The 27,447-nt window shown below is 39.1% G+C and overlaps 1 long non-coding RNA gene across 2 annotated transcripts in view; it reads right to left on the bottom strand.

Annotated features, from left to right (window-relative positions):
• The window catches only part of LOC145980961 (uncharacterized), a 169,488-nt gene extending 145,887 nt beyond the window's left edge, over positions 1–23,601 (bottom strand). For both annotated transcript variants that reach the window (XR_014440901.1, XR_014440903.1), the window contains exon 1: positions 23,446–23,601. This is a non-coding gene — a long non-coding RNA (uncharacterized LOC145980961). The remainder of the gene's footprint in view (positions 1–23,445) is intronic.
• Between the last annotated feature and the right edge of the window lie 3,846 nt (positions 23,602–27,447).

The following is a 27,447-nucleotide window of genomic DNA, read 5'->3' as shown; positions in this document are numbered from 1 at the left end:
AAATTTAGTCCGTGTTCCAGATTTGATCTGTACATCATTCTGGAGATAGAAATTGCTAAGATATCACGTAAAATAAATTCTTATTTCTTTTAATGCATTGAGAAATGTCGTGTAGTTTTTAGAATATGAAATTACATGAAGAAAAGTTTTGAAATTCATTTGTAACAAATTTCTCCAGTTAAAGTTATTTGAATTTTATCTGATATCAGCGATCTGTCAGAATTAGAATGTTCTTAAGTTGTTCACAGAATACAATCCTATGAAAAATTTTCTGATTTATTTTCTCATCTAATAATAATGGAATTGCACTAAGCGTGCCATAGAAATTAGTGTGGCTGAGCCGATACCACTTTGAACCGATACATGAAAATTAAAATAATTAAAATTTGTTCAAAATATTGATCAATATTGGTATGTAAATATTATTCTCCAATTATATGCATCAATTTACCAATAAATTTTCTTTAGAATATTCAAGAATTACATCAGAATATTAAAATAGATATTACGTAATAAAGATACAGTTTTCGTGAAAAATAAAAATAAGTTTGATTTTTTCATAATTTTCAGGATAATTAGAAAACAGAAAGTGTCGCACGGCATTTTTGCTGACCCAGTGAAAGACCAATATGCTGGAAAAGTATCGGCTGGTATCGGCAGATGAATTCCAACCGATACTTTCCGATACCGATACCAGTGGTATCGGCCGATACCGATATAACGCCATCGGTATCGGCTCGGCCCTAGAAATTAGTTATTAATGTGATTTGGGACTTAATTTGGCATTACGAAAGGTTTTATGGCTCAGTTCAATTATGCATTTCGAAATTTGTATATTAGTTTAAACAGTAAAACGTATGCAATATTTAAGTCACATAATTCCGTTCACATTTCTAAGTGTTCTCACAAGTGGTGGAATTTTCTGCAACTTGAGCTGACTGGAGGCGAATTTGTAGGCCCCAAAAATTAAACCTGGAAGAAAGTTAATTACTTGTTAATAGACCCAAGTTTGTTTCCACTTGATCCTGTGATGTCGTAGCGAATTGAATTTTATTATTTTATCAAAGGATGATTACTGTCTTTTTGTCAAGATGGTCGACATTCTGGCAAAATTCTTATCTAGCTCAAACAACACAGGCCACTCCAATCTTCAATTGAATAAATATATGCTGAAACTTAATGTTGAACGTGAAAGTTTCTCAAATACGAATGAATGAATTGCATAAATATTGTAAATTTATTACATACTTAATATTCTCATGCTGTCGTTGGTTGTATTATATTTTTGTTATATGGGAGCTTGGGAGGCAGTTTTACTCTTGTATCACTTTATTGTTCTCTCATTTTATTTGTATTTTTGTTATTTAGCATCGCTCTTCTGTCACTTTTAACAAATCGCGACGACGAGGATTCTGGATGAAATTGATGAAGGTACACTCACAAAGAAGACCCATTCTCTCATTCTATCTCCTCCCATTCCAATACATTGCATCCAATATTAATGCCATAATAAAATATGGAACGTTAATGAAAAAAGGCATCAATAACTAAATTGCGCAAAATTTCTAATGAATACAAGAAAACCATTTGCGACTAAAAATATTTTGGTTGCCTGTATTAATGTAACACATTATTTTCTTAAAGAAACAAGATTTATATTTTAGCAAACACTGATATTTCCATCCTCTTGGAGAAATCAATGCGCTCAATACTTAGGTAATAATACTCGATCTCCTGGGTGCGAACCATCAACATGTCTGAGTAAAAGAAACCTAAGTCTCAAACTTTTTGTTCTGGCTTTCGTTACGTGATAGTTTATTTGAGCATTCAGCCGTTTGTTGTTCCATTTTATAAACAAGTGCATTCGATTATAAATAAAAGAAACGTCAGCCCGAAGAAGTCCGTCATGGTGGTAGCTATTTTTAGCTTGCATCAGCAAACTTGGCAATATATCCTTAAGTTTCATATACGTAGATCAACCTTTCTTAGAATGCAATCCATCTCAAATATTATCTACAACCAGTTTTTTTTTCCTGGCAGTACCCGACGGAACGCCACTTTCATATCTGAGTAAAAAAATCGTGATTGTTCGTGTTAACGCAAGAGGCATAGTTAAATACAGTACGAAAGTACGATGTGAATACCAAGGTATTTGAAAGAAACCAAATACTAATTCAATTTGAATGGGCTGTGGATATCTGCATAATTACAAAACCTGAAAATGAATACAGAGGTGGTTGAAAAGTAGAGAACCTGATGAAATAAAAAGATGAATATTTTTTTTTTAAATGAAAGATAGTAATCAATTGTTGTTGTTAAAATAAAGGACACATTTTGGTGAACTTGACCAAGGGAATGATATATACTCAACGAAATTGGGTAAAAAAATCGCTTACCCTAAATGTATTCCTTCAGTATCAATGTCAGTCTTTGGTTAATATATGCACTTGTGTTTTCCTTCTCGCGTATGCCCCCCCTACACACACATATTACACGCGCGCGCGCGCGCGCGTGTGTGTGTGTGTATTATACAGGGTGTCATTTTAATGGCGTCCACGGATCATGGAAACGTATAGAGGACATCAAAACAAACAACATTTCTCAGTAACATTTTTCTCGTTGGTGCATCATTTCGGCGCTACAGTCGTTCAAAAAAGCCCGCTTTGCCACCTGAATGCTGGCAAGCACACACAACATTTGATTACATTTGTGACGTCATATCCCGTCGTGAAGCGATGCGTTCCAGGGTTGCCAGGAACACTCATATTATGTGAAAAATGACATAGCTACAATCAACCACATTATGTACCGTAAAACAAAACTAGAAAACACGTTCTGTAACCTAACAGGAAGTAAACAAACGATACGAAAAATGGTAGAAAGAAAATAGAATTCAAGTGGAAGTGGTTGTATCGAATTTTGTCTCGGCTTACATGTCAAATATTTGCAAATCTAGTTACCAAGTTGGTGTTGGTGATAATATGTTGTTTTAAGTCCACTTTATGCACAGTAAGGCTAATCGGGACTGAACCTACAGTTTAAAGTGGGATCCGAACCACTTGTGCCTCCACCGGGTATCGAACTCGGGACCCCTTGATTACAAGGCGACGTCGCTACCACTGCGCCATCGGGGAGGCCCCATTTACCAAGTTGGCATCTACAATTTAGTCTATCCACTTCGTCCTTCTGATACCAGTTGTCTGTGACATATGAACAGATGATATAATATAAATGAAAGAACTCAAAATTCCAAAGGTAAGAAACACATAATATAATGTATATTCAGGGCATTATGAGGCAAGTGGCAAAAATGGTAGTAATACGAGTACAAGCTCCCCGACGACTCTGTTTATCTATGGACCGGATACACATGTAATAGTTTGCAACTGTGAACAGGACAGTATATTCGCTACTGATTCATCATTAGATTGTTACTGTGGTTGTACGTGTTTTAGCCGTAATGTAACAACGTGAACCTCGGATACTTCCCTTATCAGCACAAAAGTACCACAAGGCATCTGGACACAAACCTGTAGATATCAACCTTGAAACGAGATTTGCAAATATTTGACATGTAGCTGGGCGTAAAGAGCCACATGTAAGCTGTAAGTCCAATAAAATTTATTCTTGTTGATATTTGACATGTAGGCTGAGACAAAATCCGATATTGACACTTCATTTTGAATACGTTTTTACCATTTCTCATATCGTTGGTTCACTTCCCCCTTCCCCTGAGATGACTGCTGATCTTCTGGCTGGTAGGCTATGATGTTCGGGCTACTGGAAGCGTTTCTCGCTTCCTTTTACAGCTAATAATGTGGTTGGTAGTCTGTCATTTTTTACAAAATTTGCGTGTTGCTTGCAACCCTTCCGTGTGCTGTTTCGTCGAAGGAAATGACGTCACAGATACCATCAAATGTTGTGTTGGGTTGCCAGTATACAGGCAGCAAAACGGTCTTTTTTGAACGGCTGTAGCGTCGAATCGACACACCAACGAGAAAAATGTTACTGAGAAAAGTTGTTTGTTATGATGTTCTCTATACGAATATGTGGTCCGTGGGCGCCATTATTGATTGATTGATTGATTTAGTTTATTTTACTTCGCGTTTTGTGCCTCTTGGCTAATTTGCGAAGATGGGGATGGGTGATGAAATGATGAAATTGATGAATGGACATTCACAAACAACCAAACCCGAGCCTGATTTAAACCCGGGACCCTTGGCGTCGCAGCGCGATGTGCTTACCAGTGGGCGCCATTAAAACGACACCCTGTATATACAGGGTGTCTCATAAGTAATAGCTCAAACTGACACAGATGAAAGTACACGATGATAGAAGCAAAAAAGTCTCGGTAAACATCGGTCTGCAAACGAGCCGTTTTCGAGATAATTGCGAATGTGTGGTTACAAGCCGCCACTGACTTCACTGTTTGTAAGCGTCGTCCTAGTTGGTAAAATGCTAATAATGTGTGCGAATGTGTGGTTACAAGCCGTCACTGATTGCATTTTGTAAACACAGAGTGCTTTACTCTTGCGCGTTCCGAGGTTTACTCTTTGTTTACAAAACAGAACATTTCCGAGAGGTTGCGTTGTAATCAAACAGGACGGATACAATCAGTACAGAGAATTGTACATGCTTGTGACCAACTCCTAAATGAACCGGGAGAGAGATTACCCAGAAGATATAGAAGCTATTAGTAACTAAACTGTCAGCTACGATGAAATTAAAATAATCATGATGATTATTATAACATAAAATACATACGTAAAGAAACAAATATTGTGTTTCCACCTAACACCCTGGACGCGAGGTCACGTCACCTTGCTTCATGAGTCCAGTGTCTGTGAAGGTCTAATTATAAATGGACCTCAGCAACGTTGGAGCTCTTGTGGAAACTTCGCATAGAAACAATCTTCGATAACTTTTGAGCGCGACTTGTCTGTAATCGTCAAGTAGTACTTGAATATGCATGGAATGACGAAAAACAGGAGTCAAAGTAAAAGCAGAAGAGGCTCGTAGGAGGGAACAGCTTCTTCTACCAATTTCTCTTCCTTGGGACTCTTGAATATAAAGTTGAGAGGCATGTCTCGCAATTATTGGACACTATAAACACCTATTTTGATTAAGGAGGAACAAATAATAAAATGTAATTAAGAGGTAGACAGATATGACTAATTAGCTCAAATCAGTGTCGAAATTAGCGGTCGCAAAACGCGAATAGATTTTTTTTTTGTTTCAGACCTACTGTATGTTGATTTTTAAGTCGCTACTCTTGGCCGACCTCCGTGGCGGAGTGGTTAGCATAAAGCGCAACAACGCCAGGGGTCCGGAGTTCGAATCCTGGCCCGGTTATGGGTATTCTTGGTGAGGGACCCATCGTCAATATCATCATATCATCACTCATCCTCATCTTTGCGATTAGCCAAAAGTGGCAGAAAAGCAAAGTAAAATAAACCAATTGAATCAAGTCTTCACTTTGGCAACTATACTTCGTCCCAGGAGTCTGTAATGCAACGCCGTGCATAATGGCGAGAAGAGGAGAAAACGAGTGGGCCGAGCAAAGCAGTGCTGCAAACGGCTGGTAGCTGCAGCAGCAGTTTCCTCTTCACTTATCCTCTCACGTGTTCATTGGTCAATCCCTCTCGATTGATTGATTGATTGATTTGCTGTTTAAGGTCCACTTTATGCACAGAAAGGCTAATCGGGACTGGATCTACAGTTTAAAGCCCTCTCGAGTCACAGTACTTGCGCAGAGACTTGTTTTCGTTTGCTTGTTCCAGAGATTCCCTGGAAAGAGTATACATAAAGGTTGCGTTCGACGAACAGAGCGGTTTACTAATTTCTAACTCGGACTTCGTTGTTTCGCACAGTTATAAATGACCCTTTGACCACTCCACTCGACCAAATTTTCAGTTTGTATTTCATTTAACATATTGTCTAAATCATTTGTCTATTACCAATGATCCAGTAGTTGTTCATAGTTCTTAAAGAACTGACTCTGGAGCTTATTCATCATCTTGTGGACTCGACAAATGCATTGAGGTATAATGCTACACAACTACCTTCATTATTGCTTGAGGTTACCCCAATTTATCTCTTGTTATCTTCGAACCATTAACTTCAACCAGATTAGAAAACGGTATAAGTAATGGGTGCATAATTTCGGCTTTGTTCCTAATCATGTACGCTTTTATACGTTATAAATATTACGCTCTCTTTAATTAATAAAAGATCCCCATTTTTAAAAATCTAACAAAGCAAAAATACAAAAAACAAAGCTCAGTGAACATAAGCATGAAGTCTTATGCATCAGTTTCATCTACCGTTCCAATTATATTACTTATTTTTAATTCTTATTGTCCGAGTATTTTATAAATGAGTGGAAATAGCTCTATTAAGTAAGCAGTCTGTGACAGATAACACTAGCCAACAAATTTTAACTCCCTTTTATGTAAAAATTGGCGTGTCAGAAAATTTTTGTAGTGTATTCAAGCACAATAATAATCAGCCATTCTTCTTCTACGGAAATACGAGGAAATCATGATCATCTATCATCCCTGTAGTCACAATTATCTGACTCGAGGGAAGACGTATATAATAATTACACAATAAATACTGAATAAAACTTTCTTAAGTTCCCGTAATTTTGTAAATTCAAAACTGAAATTTAACCGATAATAATAATTTGCTTTATATACATTTTAATTTGTGTATATCTTAGATAGATATTAGGTACAAGATATAATATTAAGAAGAAATATATTTGAGATATACATAGATAAATCTCGAATTGTTTTCAATGTTTCCGCTTTAGGTACAGAGATTAACCAGAAAATGTTTGGAAATGGAGAATAGTATATGTTAACTATACTAGTACGAAGTCCTTTGAGAGTGAAGTTTCAAATCTTTATATTTTACCTTCGAATCATTTCGAATTTTTCCAATTGAGTTCAATCCAGATACAAGGTCCATTCAATAAATAACCGGAAAAGTTGTATAAAAAATCGAAAATACGACCATGTTTGGTGTTTCTTTGTTATTTTGTGGTGGCGTCCTAGAACTATTAACAGATGGGCTTTGCACACCTGCCTCGCGAACGGGGTGCTGGGAATCAGTGAAACAAGATGGCGGCACCCTTGCAGGTTTGCACCAACTTGGAGCAGCAAAGTGTCATTAGATTTCTGTTAGCTGAAGGGTTGAAACCAATCGAAATTCACCGTCGGATGGCAGTGCAATATGGTGAATGCTGTTTGAGTCGAACACACGTGCAAGAGTGGGCAGAGAAGTTCAAACAGGGTATAACTAGTGTTCAAGATTCGCCACGTCCAGAACGCTCTGTCTCTGCAGTCACGGAGAACATTGCGAGAGTTGATACGGGAAAACAGGCGTATTACGGTGAGGAGATTGCATCAGAGATGAACGTTAGTGTCGGATCTGCCCACCATAATGTTCATGACGTACTGATGTTCAAGAAAGTGTGTGCGAGGTGGGTTCCAAAATGAAATGAAAGAAAGGCGCATGGAGCTTTTGCGACAGTACGAGGCTGAGGGGGAGGCATTTCTTCACCGTATTGTCACGGGAGATGAAAGTTGGGTACATTTTTATGAACCTGAACGAAAGCGGGCTACAATGGAGTGGCGACATTCTTCATCTCCAAGACCCAAGAAGGTGCGAGCTGAAAGAAGTGCTGGTAAGATCATGTTGACTTTGTTTTGGGATCATAAGGGAACAATTCTTGAACATTACATGCCGAGAGGTCAGAATGTAAACAGTGTGACATACGCAAACCTTATGCGTGAAAATTTAAAACCAGCATTTTTGTAGAAGCGACGTGGTCTGGTGTCTAGTGGTGTCCTGTTACTGCATGACAACGCGAGACTTCACACTGCTAGAGTCACATTAGCTACCATCAATGACCTAAAGTTCGTCTGCTTACCCCACTCCCCCCCCCCCATATTCCCCGGATCTGGCACCTTCAGATTATCACATTTTTGGCCCACTTAAAGACGCTCTTAGTGGTTCAAGGTTCGAGGGTAATGAAGAAGTCCAGGCATCAGTGCATGACTGGTTACGCACACGCCCAACATAATTCTTTTCACGTGGCATTGGGAGGCTTGTCGAGCGCTGGCGCAGGTGCATTGAACTTGAGTGGGACTACGTTGAATAATAATCATGTGTTGTATTCGATTCTAATAATAGATTCTGTAACAAAAAATATTTCCGGTTATTTATTGAATGAACCTTGTGTTTTGTCTATTTTGGTCCATATACATTCATTGAATATCGTCCCGAACGCACCATCATTTAAATTGGCTACTAAATTGTTGGATTTTAAGAGTGAAGGCATTATAATGAGAATCATAGATTTCCACAGCTTGAGAGAAATCTAGGTGCCGCAGCATCTTGAGATAAGCCACGTCGGAGAAACCCACTTTCAATTCAATTCCGATTTCTTCTCAAGCTGCCGAGAGAAATCCTTGCATCGGAACTCGACGAGTTTCGGCTGAGCTTAGCGTTCAAAGTCAAACTGTTCGTCATAATTCTCGAAAGCCGGTTTGGTAAAGTTGATAAAACCACTCAAAATAGTTCGCTCAAACACCATTACAATTTTTACACTCATTTGGATATTTCTTAGAAGCATTGCGGTAAGTTAATTCCTCAACATTACAAGTGTATTTATTACATTTACATCGTTAAAAATACACATAACAAATCCTAACTACAGAGTTTAGTACAAACTTTGAGTTCACTTTGTGGTCTCCATTACTCCCATTATTAAACATAAGTATAATAGTTAAAGCCATAAAGGACAACAACTTACAAACCGGCAATAATTGTAACTAAAATATATTATCAAATTGAGGGAAGCGGTAACAGTGGAAACTAACATGCAACTGAGACAACTTTAGTATACAATTAACTCTATCAACAACTACATTTATTATTATTTTTTTCAAAATCTAAATTATGTGCAGTGGCTAAATTATGCTACATCTATAATTTATAGTTGGATCTAAATGGCAACACCCCCATAAGAAAAACAAAACAGGGACCCTTTGATTATTAGACAACAGAACTATCATGCGGGGAACAAATATATGAGGAACGTTGAACAAAGGAATTAATAAATCGGAGCCAATTCTGAGCCAAGGTGTAATAGAACAAACCACGCATGAACAAATCTCTAATTTTCCATTATTTATGGTATTGTTATATTGGACAAAAAAACAATGTGTTATTTTGGTCATTCAGATTCTTGTGTTCACTTAAATAAAAAAAATTCTGCACAAAAATGTATTTTAAGTCTTTATGTGTGAATGTGTTACTATAATGAACTATATTTATTGTGTCAATTCTCTGTTAATGAAATGTCAAGTAAATCCAATAAGGAATCCATAAAATAATAAATAATTATTAATTTGGTATAAATTGGGTTAAGATTAGAATAAAGGGCTTTAAACGTGTTTAGTATTCGCAGCATTCACTTCTGATAATTTATTATCGAGTACCGTTACTATAAGTGGAACATTGCCAGAATACAAGCTAGATTCAACCTTTCCTTTCCAACACACATACATATAAGCAAGAACCTGTGTGTTTGTACGGAATATGAAAATGCATAAAATTAACTTAGATATTTTTTTTCTGACAGGGTGGACCTTGGTTCGATTTCCGGGGTGGGTGGTTTAAGGTAGGAATTTTTCCAGCCTTGTCCGCGCATAAAGCGGCTCTGGGGCTCACCCAGTCTCAAATCAATGGGTACCTGGGGGCAACCCTTGGGAGGGGGTGTAGGCTGCCGGAGCGCGGTGCTGATCACATCACCTGCAAAATGGCCGAGATCGATTGATTTTGATTGATTAATTTGTTGTTTTAAGTCCACTTTATGCACAGAAAGGCTAATCGGGACTGGACCTACACTTTAAAGTGGGATCCGAACCACTATGGTGTCTCCACCGGGTATCAAACCCGGGACCCCTTGATTACAAGGCGACGACGCTACCACAGCCATTTGGGAGGCCTGGCCGAGATCAAGAATATGTGGGGCCCTATCCCACATACTACAAATATAAGGCACGGTGCTATTTGCACGGGGAACTTTACCATTTACCTTAGCATCTCAACATAACAATGTCTTGATGCTTTGTAGAGGTATCTCTGCTGGAATTCGAGTTTGGAATCACTTTACCGTAAGTAATATCTGTAGGAGTTTTACCAGAAAGTTTGTAATCTGAGTTTTTCCGCTAGAAACTTAACTTTAATTGTCTACCTCAGACAATAATCTGTTCTGCATTGTTCTGTGAGCTGGATTTGATAGCAATTTTTCAGCTTCTAAAAACTTGTCCAGACAGAGCCAGAAATGTAAGCTGTGCTGATCGTGTAATTGAATTACAGATGACTGTTTGCGCGCTATTTTACTTCGCATTTCATACTCGGCTCATTACCCCGTTGCTATGTTTTCTGTGAACTTGTACAATATCCCGTTCGTTGTTCTCTGAACTTGCTCTTCGAATTCATCGCATTCCTGCCTAGAGTGGATTACACGCTTCCCTTGTGTCGTCAGGTTGATATCTCAATTGGAAGCAGTTCAATGGAGAACGTCCTTATCTTCTAGCAGCACTTGCTCCAGTGCTATTTGCAGTAGGTTCCCACCTACACATTGATTTTTTTTAAAACTATTAATTTGAAGTTAGAATTAAAATGTTCAACTGGAAAAATGGTATGTTCAAAAAGTAACTTGACTGATAACCACATGAAGTTGACATAAGGCATCGTTTGAATGCCTCGTTTTACCATGCCTATGTTGTTGCTCTTGTTATGTTTGGGTAGGCCGAGGGATGCTATGAGGTTCCGTTGTTTACTTGTTTTTTACAATGGAAAAATTACCTAGCTAAATTCAACGACGTCATTGGATTTTTGCGTTCCGTAGTAGAACTGACAGACGTCTTAAGCTGTTTTTGTTTTGTGTGACATACCATTTCAGCACTAAGACAAGACAACGCTCTCTCACGGGAATCTCTGGAATAAGTGAACGAAAACATGTCCCTGCTCAAGTATACTCTGTCCCAGGAATCTGTGATGCAAGCAAACTTAAACGAGTACCCTGCGCAAGTAGTGACATAATGAACGCCAATGAATGCGTGAGAGGGAAAGGTGGGGCATGGAGGGGGCAACGTGACAGCCATTTGCAACAGCCTGCACTGCTTCGCTTCTCTCACTCGATTCATCCCCTTCTATACCGTTATGCGCGGCGTTGCTACAAAGATTCCTGAATATACTGATTTGAGAGAGCTCGACCAATGAATGCGTGTGAAGGGAAGTAAGTGTATGGAGGGGAAAACGCTACTACAGCTACCAAGCATTTCCAGCAGCTCGCACTTCTTTGCTCCGCCCACTCCCTTTCTCCCCTTCTCTACCATTATGCGCATCAGTTCTCCACAGGCTACTGGGACGGAGTATAGAATCGCTAGCAGCTCAGTGTTTTCCCTCATAATTATGGCTCTGAAGTTGAAGACCTATAAATTGCCAAAGAAAAAAAAACCTATAAAAAGACCTTCCAGACAAGTTACGGTTAAAGAATCTTGTACCGTACCTGTGTCAGTCGTCCAAAAATGTTTTTCTCTTGTTTCAGGGATCGGTTCAAATATATTTATTTCTCTCTTTTTTTATTTCTTCACTACAGAAAGGATGTTTAAGAGGTGATGAACTGATGATGATTCGAATTGAGAATGGGCAGTAAAAACGTAGTCGATAGAAGGTGAAGTTGCAAAAAATCCGTTAAGACCTAAAAAAGGCTAAAAAAGTACCAATAAGCCAAAAAAGGACAAATAAAATCCACCTTTTTCTGGCCTACAATGACCCAAAATGAGCATACATTATGTTGGGCCTCGTCTTCGGACACTAGGGAAAAAAATGAATTTTCCCCTACTTCCGAGCCCTACTCATAATATATCAGCACCTGTCTTCATATCTGCATGTCTATTCATGTAAATGTTCCACATTTTTGTACTCTTTCAGTTTCATGATCCTCCAGGCTCTATGCAACGGTTTGTTATATCAATGAAACGAACGACACATTAGTTAGCAACAAATGATCGAAATAATCTTGTAATTCTTTAAAGTATATTCTCCAGTCTTTGAGTAAAACTGCCTTCGTGCTTTTCTAGTGACTTCTCTTACCCGTTGTTTATTAATGATCAGGTTTTTTTAAGCCATGTTCCTTATATCAGAAATGGTAAAATTAAATTTCTACTTATATTAAATAAACTCTAAGTGCAACCATTATTTAGCGCTTCTGCACTGACTTGTATTGAATCACAAAAACCAAGGCCAAAACACTTCATAAGATTTTATCTTGTACCTTGATCAGATACTAACAAAAAAGAGTGTTCATCATTTAGTCCCAACTCCGCGACTAGCTTCTACCTTGTATCACCTATCTCTGTAGCAAGGCCGTGCATAGCGGCAGAGAAGGGGGAGATCGAGTGGGCAGAGCGAAGCAGTACACGCTGCTGCGAAGGTGGTGACTGCAGTCGCTTTCCCCCTCCACGCATTCCCATTCTCTCTCACGTGTTCATTGGTGGAGCCGTCCCGCGTCACTACTTGCGCAGAGACTTGTTTTCGTTCCTTTGCTCCAGACATACCGGGCAGGGTGTAGGGAGGTTGAAAGCTTTTTAAAATAACTAATATTGACATACTAGTGAAGCAATGGAATTACAAAACGAAATATTTCAACTTTTTAACACGCTCTTAACGTTGTTATAAATCACTAATTACGTAAAATAGAGTCAGATTTGAACAAAACTGCACATAAATTAATTTTAGGTCCTTTTCATTAAATTTGAATGACTGAATGTCGCTTTTCCTCCTGCTTTGGCTAATTGCATTAATGAGGACATGATTGGTTGATTAATGGTGATAAGGTGAAGTTGATGAAATGGCCAATCACAAACACACATGGACAAGACAACGGAAGCGCCTTACAGAGTAATGTACTGGCTTCGGTCGCCATAGTCTCGTTAGTCTGCAAGAATGCAGTCGAAGATGTTGTACTACGTGGAAGAGGGGTTGACACTTACAGAAGGTCACCCCTTACAATGAAGGGAATTTGAAGGATTACTTGTACTGGAAGTTATTTGCGCTTCAATCTGACTCAATTAGAATCTTCTTGGCTGTCCAAAATAGATCCCCTTGAGCTATTTACAGTAGCACAGACATTGAAATAAGATCACTACATTCTGGATCTCAATGCTTGAAGTTGCTTTCACAACGACCAATTATGCCCTCTGTGCATCAGGTTCTCGGGGCTATGTGGATAATTCAAACGAATTAAATCGAAATACGAGCTATAATTAAATTTTTTGGAAGCAAAACGTTTCATAACAAACAAACATCGCCTGTCCAATCAATGTAATATGTCAAATTTCATATTCCAGAGGATATTTTTTCACGTCATTATGAATGTAATGTGTGCAGTCACGGACACTTCAATCCCATTGCCAGTCAATGGGATTGTTACAACTCAGAAGTGTCTGTGACTTCACATATGTTGCTAAATACGTACAAGCAACAAGGTACTAAGAATGTTTTATTTAAAACTAGCAGATTACCCGGCGTTGCCGGGGTATTTATTTATCCCAATCTTGTATTAGACAGGAAAATAATGAATTCTAACTATAATGTAAAATGTAACTAATTTTAAATGTTTTTCACCCCTTTCACCCTCCATGCCGATAGGTGATGAACTTGGAGTTGAACCGCATTAGGAGTGTCACGAATACTATGGATTCCATTCGCAACACAGCCTGAATGTTAGACAACCCGGGAAACACTAGCGTTGTGCGGATTGCATAGAGTCACGGATGCCTGTTTGTGCGGAATTTAATATCTGTCGTTCTCGATTATTTTTACATGTCACCCTTCCCACCCCGCCCCTAGACGAGCCAGGGGTGTCTTACCCCCACAGTATTTCTTTCCAGATTGCAAGTGATATGTGTACCAAGTTTGATTGAAATTTCTCCAGGCTTTCGAGAGTTATGCCGGAACAAACAAATATATACACACACACACACACACACACACACACACACACACATACATCCATTTGTATATATATATATATATATATATATATATATATATATACAAGGGTTGGATAAAAAGTAATGGCAACACTGCTGTCCCGTGAAAGGGGCGAGTCACAGCGCCACAACCGTTTCGTGGTTGATAAAGGAATGTCAGACGAGGAAGTATAGTGAGTGGGGTGCGATTGTATGTTATTCAGTCAAAAACAGCAGTGCTCTGAAGCAGAGGACGAGAGTGCAAGCACCCTAACAAGATGTTTAGGCAAGAAGAACAACGTCTCTTAGGCAGACGGTCAACGCAGCCTACTACTGCACCTTCTTGCAACCCCACCTTCGTCTCGCATTAAGAAGGAAGCGACGGCACGTTCTGGCACGGTGTCCCATCATGCTGCTTGACAATGCAAAGTGTCACACTGCGAACACTGTGACGGCGCTCCTGCATAACTGGTAGTGGGAGGTACTGGAACATCCGCCGTATTCACCGGTATGAGACCGTGTGATTACGACCTTTTTGCCAAAATGAAGGAACCACTGGGCGGGAAGCACTACGACACGCGCGAAGCCATCATACGTGCTATAGGGCGGTCACTGCGGGACATCGACAGAGATGGACGCGCTGACGGTGTACGACGCCTTCCATACGTGTGGCAGAATGTCGTAGAGATGGGGAAGGGGGGGGGCGATTACATTGAAGGAATGTAACACGTGCTCCTCTGCCAATACAGTCAAGTAGCAATTATACCAGTGTTGCCATTACTTTTTATCCAACCCTTGTAGAAGATAACAACGGTGTTGCAAGAACATTTTTACTTTCTCTGTGTGCCATTTGAAAATTTACGTTTTAGTGTTGCCATTACTTTTTATCCAACCCTTGTAGAAGATAACAACAGTGTTGCAAGAACATTTTTACTTTCTCTGTGTGCCATTTGAAAATTTACGTTTTAGTGTTGCTTTAGTTTGGAAATTGCGTGTAAGGGACCAAAACGTCAACCTTATTTCCACGTAGCACAACCCGGTAACTGCTTCTTGCAGGCCAACGAGGCTCTGGCGCCTGAACCCACGGCCAGGATTTTACTGTGTTGGTTTGTGTTGTCTTGTGTTTGTCCTTCTGTGTTCTGGGTGCCCCTTTACAGCCTCACCTTTAAATTTGGTAAGGAGATGTTAGTCCTCGGAAACAGCATAATTTTAGTTCTTGTTAAGTAATGAATGAATTAATTAATTTTTAAAATTTGAGTAAGTAAATATTCATCACACATATTTTGCTTTCTTGTTAGGGACCTGTCCTCAATTTTGTTTTAGTTAAGGGACTCATCCCTGTATTGTGGGACGGGTAAGAATACCCTATGTCCTGTTGTGCGCACAGTTCAAAAAATCTAGTTTGGAAACTTAGTCTATTTTTATAACATTTAATGTTTTTGTATGTCGCTACCTTATTGCTGAGAAAACATTTTGCACAGGTTGATGAAATGGAAGATCATATCTGTGGTGTTCGGGAAAGAGCACTTAAGTAAAAAAATGCGATTTTACAGAAGGTGATTTTTATGTTTATTATTTTAATAGCAAACATTGTAGACATGATATACATATTGAACCATCACTGTTTAGAATCTTTACACGTGCCCAATATAAAATCGTACTTATAATAAGCTCCTTAAATGATTGAAAGAGACTTAAAGCAACATAGAATCGCAATTTGTGATTTACATGCCTTTCCCCGAAGATCCCGAATATATGTTGATGGGTATATTTGGGTAGGATTGTGTTTGTGTTTAAAGTTCAAGTTTAAAGAACGAATATGGTGGTGGTGTAAAATTTTTCTTACAGTAGCCAATTTTGCAGATTTTGCCTTGCAACCAATGCCTGTACTGTTGCGTCAAACTATGCTTGTTTACGCAATAATGGTAAAGAATCGGTGCTAAGGAAGGAAAATATCTGTACGAAGCAACATCTCCGTCAACGGTAGAAACAAAAGATGTTTCAGGATTCTTATCAATTATATTGTTTTTTGACAAATTGTAAATTGATATAAAGCAAAGGATACATTTTCCCCTGTGATTTAACAATGTTTCAAGGTTACAAGAAAATTACAGACATTGTAAGCAAGACTTCTGACATTCTCGACCGTGGCTTTGAAAAATGTTCTGTGATAAGTATCACGCTCCGAAAGCTTTATATTCTGTCCTCTCGTTGTTTCTTTCAGATAGGTTGAGTGGGCTTGATTGATTTGGTTTATTTTACGTTGCTTTTCTGTAACTTTTGGATAATAGCGATGATGAGGATGAGTGATGAAACTGGGCAAGCTTTCAGAGAAGTTCACAATTTGACAGCAGCGAAGGAAATGAAATAATGTTTACTTCCATGGTTCGAACCGAAGTCCGTAGATAGTGTATCTGGTGGACACCCTAGTCTTTTCCTATTTCATGTAATGTCAAATCGGAGAACACGCATGAAAAATAAGAGAATATTGAATATTCTTCAATATTTTTACTACATAATATCACACAAGTAAATGGTTTCACAATGATATGAATCATGGAGTGAACAAAATGATTTTCTCAATTTTAATATTTTTTTTATTCAAATTGTATGCAACACAGATAAACATAGTTTTTACTAAGAGAAAAGGAAACCAACAAACGAATGTTTCCTGTGATTCTATCGGTCGTTAAGGAAAATACCAACATATTTCTCTGGCCTTAACCAAGTAGGGGGGAGGGGAAGGGGGATGGAGTTAGGAGTAGTAGAAGTACAGGGAAATTCTCTTTTGGTTCGTTTTTCCTAAATTAAATACGTCAAAAGCAGAAAAAATATAGGACTGACTTCTAAAGAACATTTAGGGTTAAAATATAATATTTTAGAATTAACTTACTTGTTACTGAAAAGGAGAATGCAAATATGTGGTTAAATCTATTTTTAACATGTGTTAAACCTACTTTAGCATGTATTCAAAGGCCTTGTATGCAACATTATTGGCATTATTTATATTATGATGTTGTGTATGCAGGTCTTTTGTGCCTTTACAATATTATGCTGATGTACCAGTATATTCTCTATTGTTAGATACATGTTAGGTACTTGTTTTTTTCTTTAAAATGCCCAATGCCAATTGTTACTAAAAAGAAAAAATAGAAAAGTAAGATGTTGGCTAGAAATTAGTGACTTGTAGAAAAGGCATATGTTTTAACCCCGTTAAAAATAACAACGGAAAAATGTATTAATTTTTAAATTATGCTCCTTGAGCTTTCCTACAATAGTAACCCCGATGGCGCAGTGATAGCATCGTCGCCTTGTAATCAAAAGGTTCCGGGTTCGATACCCGGTGGAGGCACAAGTGGTTCGGATCCCACTTTAAACTGTAGGTCCAGTCCCGATTAGCCTTACTGTGCATAAAGTGAACTTAAAACACCAACTCAACTCAACAATAGTAATGAAACTCAAGTACTTTCAACTAACGTTGTTTCTACAATATTCTAATTGCGTGTACTAATTTCGGTGCAGCATAAAGATGTTATTTAATTACTACTCCAGCTGGTTTATACATAGGCTATTGAAAGTTTATATACTCAGACATGAGCAAACACATTTCAATTATCCTGTTCCTATCGAAACGTTGGAAGAAAATGTTGGATTTATGCCAATATTTTCTGATGCTAACGACAATAATGGTGTCGGATACATAATCATGATGAAAGATAAGTGAAGGCGTACAGTGGTGGAGAAAAGTTCTTCCCCATAAGACTTTAATGGGAGTAAATAATGCCGGAAAGGTAGGCAACACACATTGCACCTTTAGGTGATCGGGTGATTCTGTCTGTCTCAAGGACCAACTCGTCTTTTATGCAATAGCCAACAGACACAGGAAATGTAGGAAAGTCACGTGACATCAGGTGGAATGTTGTTCGTCATAAAATCGCCTTTTCTCAAGCCAGGTCGCAGAACCGACAAGAGTTATAGCCTATGTCCGAAAATGATTCCCCTAAAACCGTTGAACGAAACGCTAAAATAATTCTTGCCTTAATTACAAAGGCTACTATACTATATGTGCCGCGGTAGCTCGGTCGTTTGGGAGTTTGATTACCATGCGAGAGATCTGAGTTCGATCTCCGACTGGGGAGAATTGGAATTTTGTCCACCTGTTCAAGTGGCTCTGGCGCCCACCCAGCGTCGTATAAAATGGGTACCTCTAGGAAACTTGTGGGGGGAAAGGGTAAAGGCGGCCAGGGGTGTGGTGCTGATCACATTATCCCCACCTTCGGCCGTAACAAGAAAGTGTGGGACCCTAACTCCGCACCCCCTACACGCCTTCATGGCTTGGTGCAAAGCACAAGGTAGCACTTTGCTCTTTCATTTACTAAACGTCCCGATTTTGTCGGAACAGAACTTTCTAATTTCTATGTGGACTTCTTCCAAGTTCCGTAGGGATGTGAATAGGCTCCAGTTTTTCTTGACACAATTCATTCATGTTATATTTCGTTATAAAAACCACGGCCGATGTCCTGTGTGTGTGTGTGGGGGGGGGGGGCTATAATTCAAACATGTGAGGTGATACTTTTCTCACTACTCCATTCTCCAATTCTTCGTATCCGAAATAACTCTCAATTCCACACACTGAAAATGTAGCATTTCCTAGATCTTAGCATGCAAATATCTAGCAACAAAGTAATGTGTAGGCACATAGTGGTTCGGATACCACTTTAAACTGTAGGTGCATTCCCGATTAGTCTTACTGTGCATAAAGTGGACTTAAGACACCAAATCAACCAACCAACACAATCCCGTTATCGTCCAGATTATTGAAACCAGAAGCTCCGTCGCGAATAACATAAGCAGGAAGACAATGTGAAATTACCCAACAGAAACAGAACCTACAACGGCTAGATTGGATTAAATCGACGATACAGCACGCGTTCTGAAATGAAGAAGAATACGAAAGTTGAAGGACCTCGATACACACACACACTTTTCCTCCCCTCAATGGTAAGATTTCTTTCTTGCAGAGAAGCCTTTAGGTAGGGATTCAAGGCCACGACGAAAAAGTGTTTATATGCAATGACGGGACCAAAACAAGGGTCTAGTTTGATATGAAAGCTGTGTTCCTCCTTATTTCGTACGTCATTGATAACAGGAACACGCCTCGTCTGCTACCCCTAGTTTCGTAGAGCAGACGCTTGTTTGCCACCCTTTGGTTCAGTGACCTTCGCTCGTAGTTAGCAAGAGTGAATGACTCACCAGATACCTGTTGTCTGTAAGCTTATGCAAGAATAGATATTTCGTTAGCGTTTGGAAGTATTGTTTCATCTGCAGTTATATCAGTTAACGTTCGAATTGTTTCCTAATGGTTACGTTATTTATAAATTAGTTCTCGAGAGTGAGCTTTCTATCTATTTGTATGGGGGGGGGGGGTATACAGCCTGCATGTATTATTTTTTTTCCTGAAACAAGAAAAAATTCCAAGACAAAAAAGAGTCGTAGAAGAGTAGTTAACAAAAAAGAAAGAAGAAAACGAAAATGTAAATGTTTATATAAATTATTGTATAGATCGAGTAAATAATATTTTCTCACGGGACCTCCTCGATGGCGTAATGATAACGTCGTCACCTTATAATCAAGGGATCCCAGGTTCGATACACGGTGGATGCACGTAGTAGTTCGTATGTCATTTTAAACTGAAGGTCCAGTCCAGATTAGCTTATCTGTGCAGAAAAAGTAAAAAAAAGAAATTGTCACAGTGTAAGAAAATTTCATGTTCAACCACATACAAAAGGAATAATTTATTCCATGTTGGAGTTCACATTTATAGCATCTAACCAACACAATTATGGATCGCAACGTATTTTCTCAGATCCATTTTAATTATACGTGCATGATAAAATAACAGAAGTTGAGGAAAGAGAAAGCCAAGCAAAACACAGATGCCTTCTCCAGAATTTCAAATCTCGTTACTTAAGGTTCTGGGTTGAAGTCCCGGGCACGCATGACTCTCTTGTTCTTGCCCTTTTATCTGCTTTAATGTATTTAATCATAAATCGTCGTTATGGTTTACCTCCAGGGGAGGAATAATGACAATAATTGCCAATACAAAGCCAATAACGAACAGAACAACAACTCAATTAGGGAGATGTCAAGAAAGAAACAAGACTTTACAATGTCTCCGTCTCTCGGTTTCTCGAATTGAAAATTGCTCTCCCGTTCTCGGTCTTGGCTAGTTACATATAGAAATCGAAAAAGTATACATATATTTCATATATCCCGGTTTTATAGGAGATTTCGTGAGATATGAAATAAGTACTCTTCGATCATGTTTATTTTTATTAGTTTTGTTACGTAACATCACTTTTCTTCCCAACCGTGGACGACTGACCATTACATGAAATTAATGACGAAATACTCAAACACCTGTGACAAGGACGGTACTCAAATCCGGGAACTTTGGTGACGAGATCGAAGGTTGACCACTTAATGAGCTTGCCCACCGAGTCTGCTTAATGTTGCTTGTGTCAGGTAATTCGAAATAACTGTCAATATCCCACATTCATTATCATTTGTTTCATAATTTATCTTATTGATGTTATTAACCCGAAGTCGAAGAAATAGTTGAAAGGCAATAATGCAAGATTGAATGTCTATGATGTTACTTCGTGCCGAATAATATGACGTGATATTATGATATGAATATATTAATAATATAATATGCCTAGTCATTCGATTGATTGATCCCAATTGCGCACACAAAATATGGTATAATGTCCACTCCTAACCAACCTCCGTGGCGGAGTGGTTAGCACAGCGCGCTACGACAGCATGGGCCCCTGGTTCGAATCTCGGCTTGGCCATGGGTGTTCTTGGTGAGTGTCCGTTAATCAATGTCATCATATCATCACTCATTACTCATCTTCATCGTCGCTATTTGCCAAAAGTGAAAGAATAGCGACACTAAATAACAAAATCTAATCAAATGGAACATCTTCACCGATTTAATTCTATACCGTACCAAATTCCCAGTTTATTACTGCTTCTTGCTTCATTTTACAGCATCTCAATTGTTTTCCGGTTCGAAAACAAATGGAATGTTGTTTTGTGCAGTTGATTGTGCATTGTTTCGTTGTTTGGATTGTTTAATTAACGTCGCATTAATTAGTTTTAGACCAATCGTGACAGAGGGAATCGAGAGCACAAAGGAAGGGGAAAAGACAAGTTAGAGACCACGGCTCTCTTTAAAGGTAGGATTCCTTGAACACGACTGAAGTGACTGCAGAATATTATGGATAAAATTTGTTTCGCTTTTTCCTTTTATTTCTGTTTCAGTTATTTTACTTCGCTTTTCTTCTCCCACTGACGTTAATCGTGTCGGTGAGGAAGAATTATAAACTCGTGAAATGGACGATGGGACAAAATAATATATATGCCTCTCCCACGGTTCGAAACTGTAGCCACAAAATATTGTCTTATTTTTAAAATTTACGTCAAATATGGTTTCACTCGTCTCTTTCTCAAGGCGTTCCATTGCCTCTCCGATGGCGTAGTGGTAACGTCTTCGACATGTAATCAAAGGCTTCCGAATTCAATACCAGATAGAGGAACATTTGGTTCGGATCCCACTTTAATCTGTAGGTCCAGTGCATAAAGTGGACTTAAACCATTAGCGTGTGGCATGTGGCCTGTGATGAGAACCATCATTTCAGTGAACCTTCTTGACAATGACTAGTATCACTCGAAAAATATTTTCTTACGAGTAGATCTTGTTAAGAAACCAGTTGCTGAAATGTTCTTCTTGAGGCCACGTAGCACCCAGCTGTTATTTGTTGTTGCTGGGGCATGAGTCATGTGACTCATGCTATCAATGCTCAATCCTTCCCGAGAACTCAGATCCACCAGACAAACTTAAGCGAATAATTTGTTATTTGGGTTGCATAAACAACAGGCTTTAAGACGTTACGAAATTCTAGGTACCGTGGCCCAGGTAATTCTTTCTCCGACTGTACATACATCCGTACTTTACGTATATTCAACCCAGAATCTTTGGTACCCAGCATCATATTAACAAAATTGAATGACGGCGAGCTTTGTTGTATGTTGTAAACTAATGCATTACACAAATGTCTCGAATACATAAATATATATTATTCCTAATTTTAAACCATAAAAAAGGAAGCAAAAACTTATGAAAGTGCTTGAGAAATACGTATATATTACAACTAAGCAATAATACATAACTTAAGTTTATATGTCATAGTAACCGATTACTTAATCTTAATTAGTTTACACGTCAGACTTTGTAGCAGGTGTGTCCAAACTTTGTAAGGTCAGAAACTACTCTAGTAATTCCTCGCGGGCCAAATTACATTATATGTACACTAAAAAATAGTTTCCAAAACTGGTCACATACAAAGCTATGGGGGCTGGATGTGTTCGGCGGGCCATGGTTTGGGTAACCATGCTTTATAATTTGCCTATGTTTTGGAGTTTCACAATTTAAATAGTAGAATATTACTATCAGTGTGCTTTTGTTTCATAAATTTCATATATTAAGATAATATTTTTCTTATCTGAACATTTCAAATTGTACGTATTTGAATCCCATTCAAATCTAGTTGATTTCAAATTGTTAATACTTGGAAACTAGTGTGGCTGGAGAAGAAAAAAATAAACCAGCAAGTATGAACAACTCAACCATATTTGTTAAGAAAACAGTGCACAATGACGTGTGATCAATTAGTGGGGTGATCGAGCGAGCCACTGCCCCATATATAGTGCAGAGCACCTATCTTGAAACTGTGAAAGGGTTGAAAATTGTTGTTTAATTGTCGCGATTTGTATATGAGAATATTTTAATAAATTTCTAGGTATTTCTAAGTGCATTTCACTATTATGTATGTCTACCCTCCCTATTAGTTCATAGGTAGACCTGATGCCGATTCTATTTTGAAGGTAAAGTGAATTTGACGTATTTTTTAAAGTCCGTAGCGCGCTACGACGCAGGGGTCCTGAGTTCGAATCCCCGTTCGAACATTCATCAATTTGATCATAACATCACTCATTCTCATCGTCCCGATTAGCCAAAAGTAACAGAAAAGTGACGTTAAATAACCAAAATATAAAACAATACTTGGATTAAAGTTTAAAATATGCAACACTAAATCAGAAATATAGTGCGATTCGTGTTATATTTTTACGAACATGTGTTTGTATTCCTAAATATTCTTCGATTATTTTTAAAGATGCAAAATATGTCGTGCATTAAATAAATGTTTTGTCGTTATTTTCATTTGCTTGTTCGGTACCGTCATCAAATAATGTAATTTGTATTTTAAATATAAAGTAAAATACCACTAAGAAACCGAAAAAGTTATTTTGATTTACTCACCGAACACAGTCCGCTTTTTTCGACAAGTACAAGGTTTTAGATAAGCATCGCTGCAGCGCAGACGAGACGAGCTGGAGAATCGGAAAGCTACGTGTGATGGGCCCAACAACTTGACGAGATGTTAAAGGATTACGAGCTCAATCGCTCTAGCTTCGATCTCCGCAACCCGCACAACTGGAATGAGAAAGCTTCCACCAGTTGCGTGCCGCGGTTTCGTACGACCCCAGCGCCTCCAAGCGACGAAAGCATGAAGAACAGTAGCGTTCGCTTCTACACGCGCGTTCTCCATTTCTTTGGACGGACGTGGAATGCAATATTCTTCGGAACCCTTTTCTTTCCTGAAAGCCGCAGTAGGGATAATGTGAAAACATATTGAAGTTTCTTGCCAGGAAATATCTTCGATTCAGTTTCTCATAAGGGTTGTGTCAATTTTTCAAATAGGAGGCCCGTGGTCGACTTTTTTCGTTGTGTATATATAATACACAAGCTGTCTTTTACTATATTGTACTTTAATTTGGTTATTTTAAGTTGCTTTTTAACACTTTATCCCGGCCTGGGCATAGGTGTTATTTGTGAGTGTCCCTTCATTATTTTCATCATATTGTCATTCATCCTCATCGTCGCGATTAGCCAAAACTGAGGAAAAGTGACGCTGAATATCAAAAATGAATTTTTCTATCTGTTTAGGTTAAAACACACAGAATTAAAAGGGAATACGACAATGGCTCGGACTCGAACCAGCAACTTCGGAGTCAAAATCATGAGAGGAACACTCGACGTGCTTTATTTTCCTACCAAGTGAGATTGAGAACTAAATCTGCGAAGTGGGCAAATTGTCCCATCAAATCTTCAAATTGTTCACCCAATGAATTCCAATAGTTAATTCCCTAATTTTTTCTTGAAAAGAACAAAATATAATGATCAAGAGGCCTCTATAGATCACGTGTTTAATGATCTAGCACATCCTCTTCACCGGGCATCCCCTATCGCGCAGTGGTAGCGTCATTGCCTTGTAATCAAGGGGTCCCGGGTTCGATACCCGGTGGAGGCACAAGTGGTTCGGATCCCACTTTAAACTGTAGGTCCAGTCCCGATTAGCCTTACTGTGCATAAAGTGGTCTTAAAACAGCAACTCAAACCAAACATCCTCATCACCGTACAATACCAAATAAATGATACCATTACTGATCTTAAGAAGATAATTTTAAGTATGGTCAAACATTAACGTTTTATTTTCTGTAACATTAGTCACTACACTCTGTGGAGCAAGGCCGCTTATAACGGTAGAGAAGGGGATAAAGCGAGTGGGCGGAGCAAAACAATGAACGCTGCTGCAAACGGCTGGTAGCTGCAGCCGCGTTTTCCCCTTTATGCACGTACTCCCCCATCTTATGCGTTCGCTGATCGAGCCATCTCGAGTCACTACTTGCGCAGAGGACTTGTTTTCGTTTGCTTGCTCCAGAGATTCCCGCCCGGTACAGAGTGTACGCTATCGAGTGAGGTGCCCAAAAAACGAATTTCACTCTACCCACCCACTTCAAGTCATTCTGCAGAAACTTGATAGAGGAAAAAGATAACAATCCGTCCCGGGAATCTCTGGAGCAAACGAACGAAAACAAGTTTATGCACCAGTAGTGACTCGAGAGTTCTATATATGAACTCACGAGAGGGGAAGCGAGTGCAGCTACCCGCCATTAGCTGTAGCTCTCACTACTTTGTTCCTCCAACTCGCTTTCTCCCTTTCTTTCTGTTATGCACGTCCTTGCTTCACAGATTCCAGAGACAGAGTCTTAGCACATCGCTACGACGCCAGGGGTCCCGGGTTCGAATCCCGGCCTGGGCATGAGTTTTCTTTGCGATTGTCCATCACTCATCCCCATCTTCGCAAATTAGCCTGAAGTGGCACAAAAGTGAAGTAAAATAAAGCCTCCCCAGTTGCCAGATTTCTAAAATAGAAAAACGGGACATACTGATTATAGGCATGGATATAGTTAAATTTATTTTTTATAACATTTTTAAACATTACAAAATCAATTGCTGTTTAAAGCATTCTTAATCCCTAATTTTTTAACATTTTGATTATATTAATATTTGAGTGAACTCTTGGCGTCCTTGAAGAGGACATTTTTTTTTCCAATGCATTACTATAAAATTCAGAACATGACTTATTCTCATTCACTTATTATTTCTTTAGCTAAATACGGGACAAATGGGCGTCCCGAGAACATTTTCCGGGATACTGGGACATTTCTTTAAAAAAGGGGACAATCCCGTATATATACGGGACGTCTGGCAACCCTACCTCCCCAAAAGAAAGAAAACCGAAACAGTGTCTAACATTTGAGTGTCAGAGTTCCTGCGCTCCAAGTTGGAGAATAGGAACTCTCCCTTAAGTGAAAGTTCTATACTCTATTCCAGGTATCTCTGGAGCAAGTGAACGAATCTCTGCGCAAGTTCTGACGCGAGACGGCTTCACCAATGAACACGTGAGAGGGAACGGAACTGCGTGGAGGGGGGAAAGCTACTGCAGTTACCGACCTTCGCAGCAACATGTACTGTTTCGCTGTGCCCACTCGATTCCCCCTTTCTCTACCGCTATGCGCGTCCTTGCTCCAGAGATAGCCAGACCAGAATATAATCGCACTCCCGAGGAACAAGGAGAACACTCACATGAGGGCTGCATGCGTTTCTCGCAGGAAGATCCACACTTAGCAACAAATGGTTGTGACCACCGCGAGGACTTCTTCCTCGCGCCGACAGCGACGCGAATTCCGCTCCAGAACTTGTGGCTTTATTGCGTGCAATTTATTATCCACTTCTACGTCCCAAGATGCCTGCAACTGACTCATAACAAGCTCACGAGACACTCCACGAACATCAGAAGGAGGTGCTTGGGCAGGCGGGACGTTGGTTCCTGTAGCAGCTGCGTTTGATTGGCCGTTTTACAATGGATGTACCAGGCCCCGACGGAAAATTATTTAGCAACGGGCAGTGAGCAACATGTTCTACTTCAGCAAGATATCATGAGAGTGTGGGTATGGAGCACAACAGGATTCCAAGTAGGACACAATGAAACTACAATGTATTTAGTGGGAAGAATATAGTAAAGTAGGGGTTCCCTAACTTTTTCGCTTCAATGCGCCCTTTGTGTTTCAAGATTTCTCCGCAGCGTCCAAGTCAGAATGTAGGCCTATTTAACACTTGCAATACTCACTTAGTGTGGTTAGGTTTCTTGCCTTAAGTTAAAAATAAACTTAGGGAAACGTTCCCTAAATCGCGCCATTTGCAAGGGTTTAGAATTTAATATTTTTCTGGTACTTCCAATTGGAATACAATTTTCCAAAAGAATATGAAGAAAGGTAAAAGTTTCCTTTATGAGCTGATATATCAAAAGCGTAATGTAACCGATCTTGACGCACCCGTTATAAAAGGTTGACCCGCCCTCGTTGGGGAAAAAAGGGCGGCAAGAGAAGTTAACGTCTTTTCTAGTGAACGGTTGATGTGCGTTGCAGAGAAGACAGTCCGAGTCAAGCATTGATACGGTTAGGATCCGTGTTACGTTGGTTATTGGTTTCGCGGTCCGTGAGAAACTGTAAGTGAACTAACGGCCATGATCTCTGCCGAAAAGAGAGATAGTGTCTAAAGAACAAACTGTGAGTGAACTATCGGCCATAATCTTTGCCGGAAAGAGAGATAGTGTCTAAAGAATAAACTGTGAGTGAACTATCGGCCTGTGCAGTATTCCTATCAGAACATGAAAAAGGGTTACTAAAGAAGAGAGGCTACATTTTTATTATAAACCAACGACAGGAGGATTAGAAGATAGAAGACCTTCAACTCGTTATCAGCAAGTTTTGTGCTTTCCCCCAACTCCCCCTAAGTGTTCACCATTAGTGTTTTCAAGCGTGTTTAACGCAAAGTGAATTAAATAGCTAAGTGGCTACATCGAAGACGTAAATACTCAGTGAAGTAACCTCCAAGAAATATTTTGGTCTGATATCT

This window comes from Lepisma saccharinum, chromosome 2 (genome assembly GCF_977018435.1).
Source record: "Lepisma saccharinum chromosome 2, izLepSacc3.1, whole genome shotgun sequence".
NCBI lineage: Eukaryota > Metazoa > Arthropoda > Insecta > Zygentoma > Lepismatidae > Lepisma > Lepisma saccharinum.
Note: the sequence above shows the minus strand (reverse complement) of the source record. Positions and strands in the feature narration are given on the sequence as shown.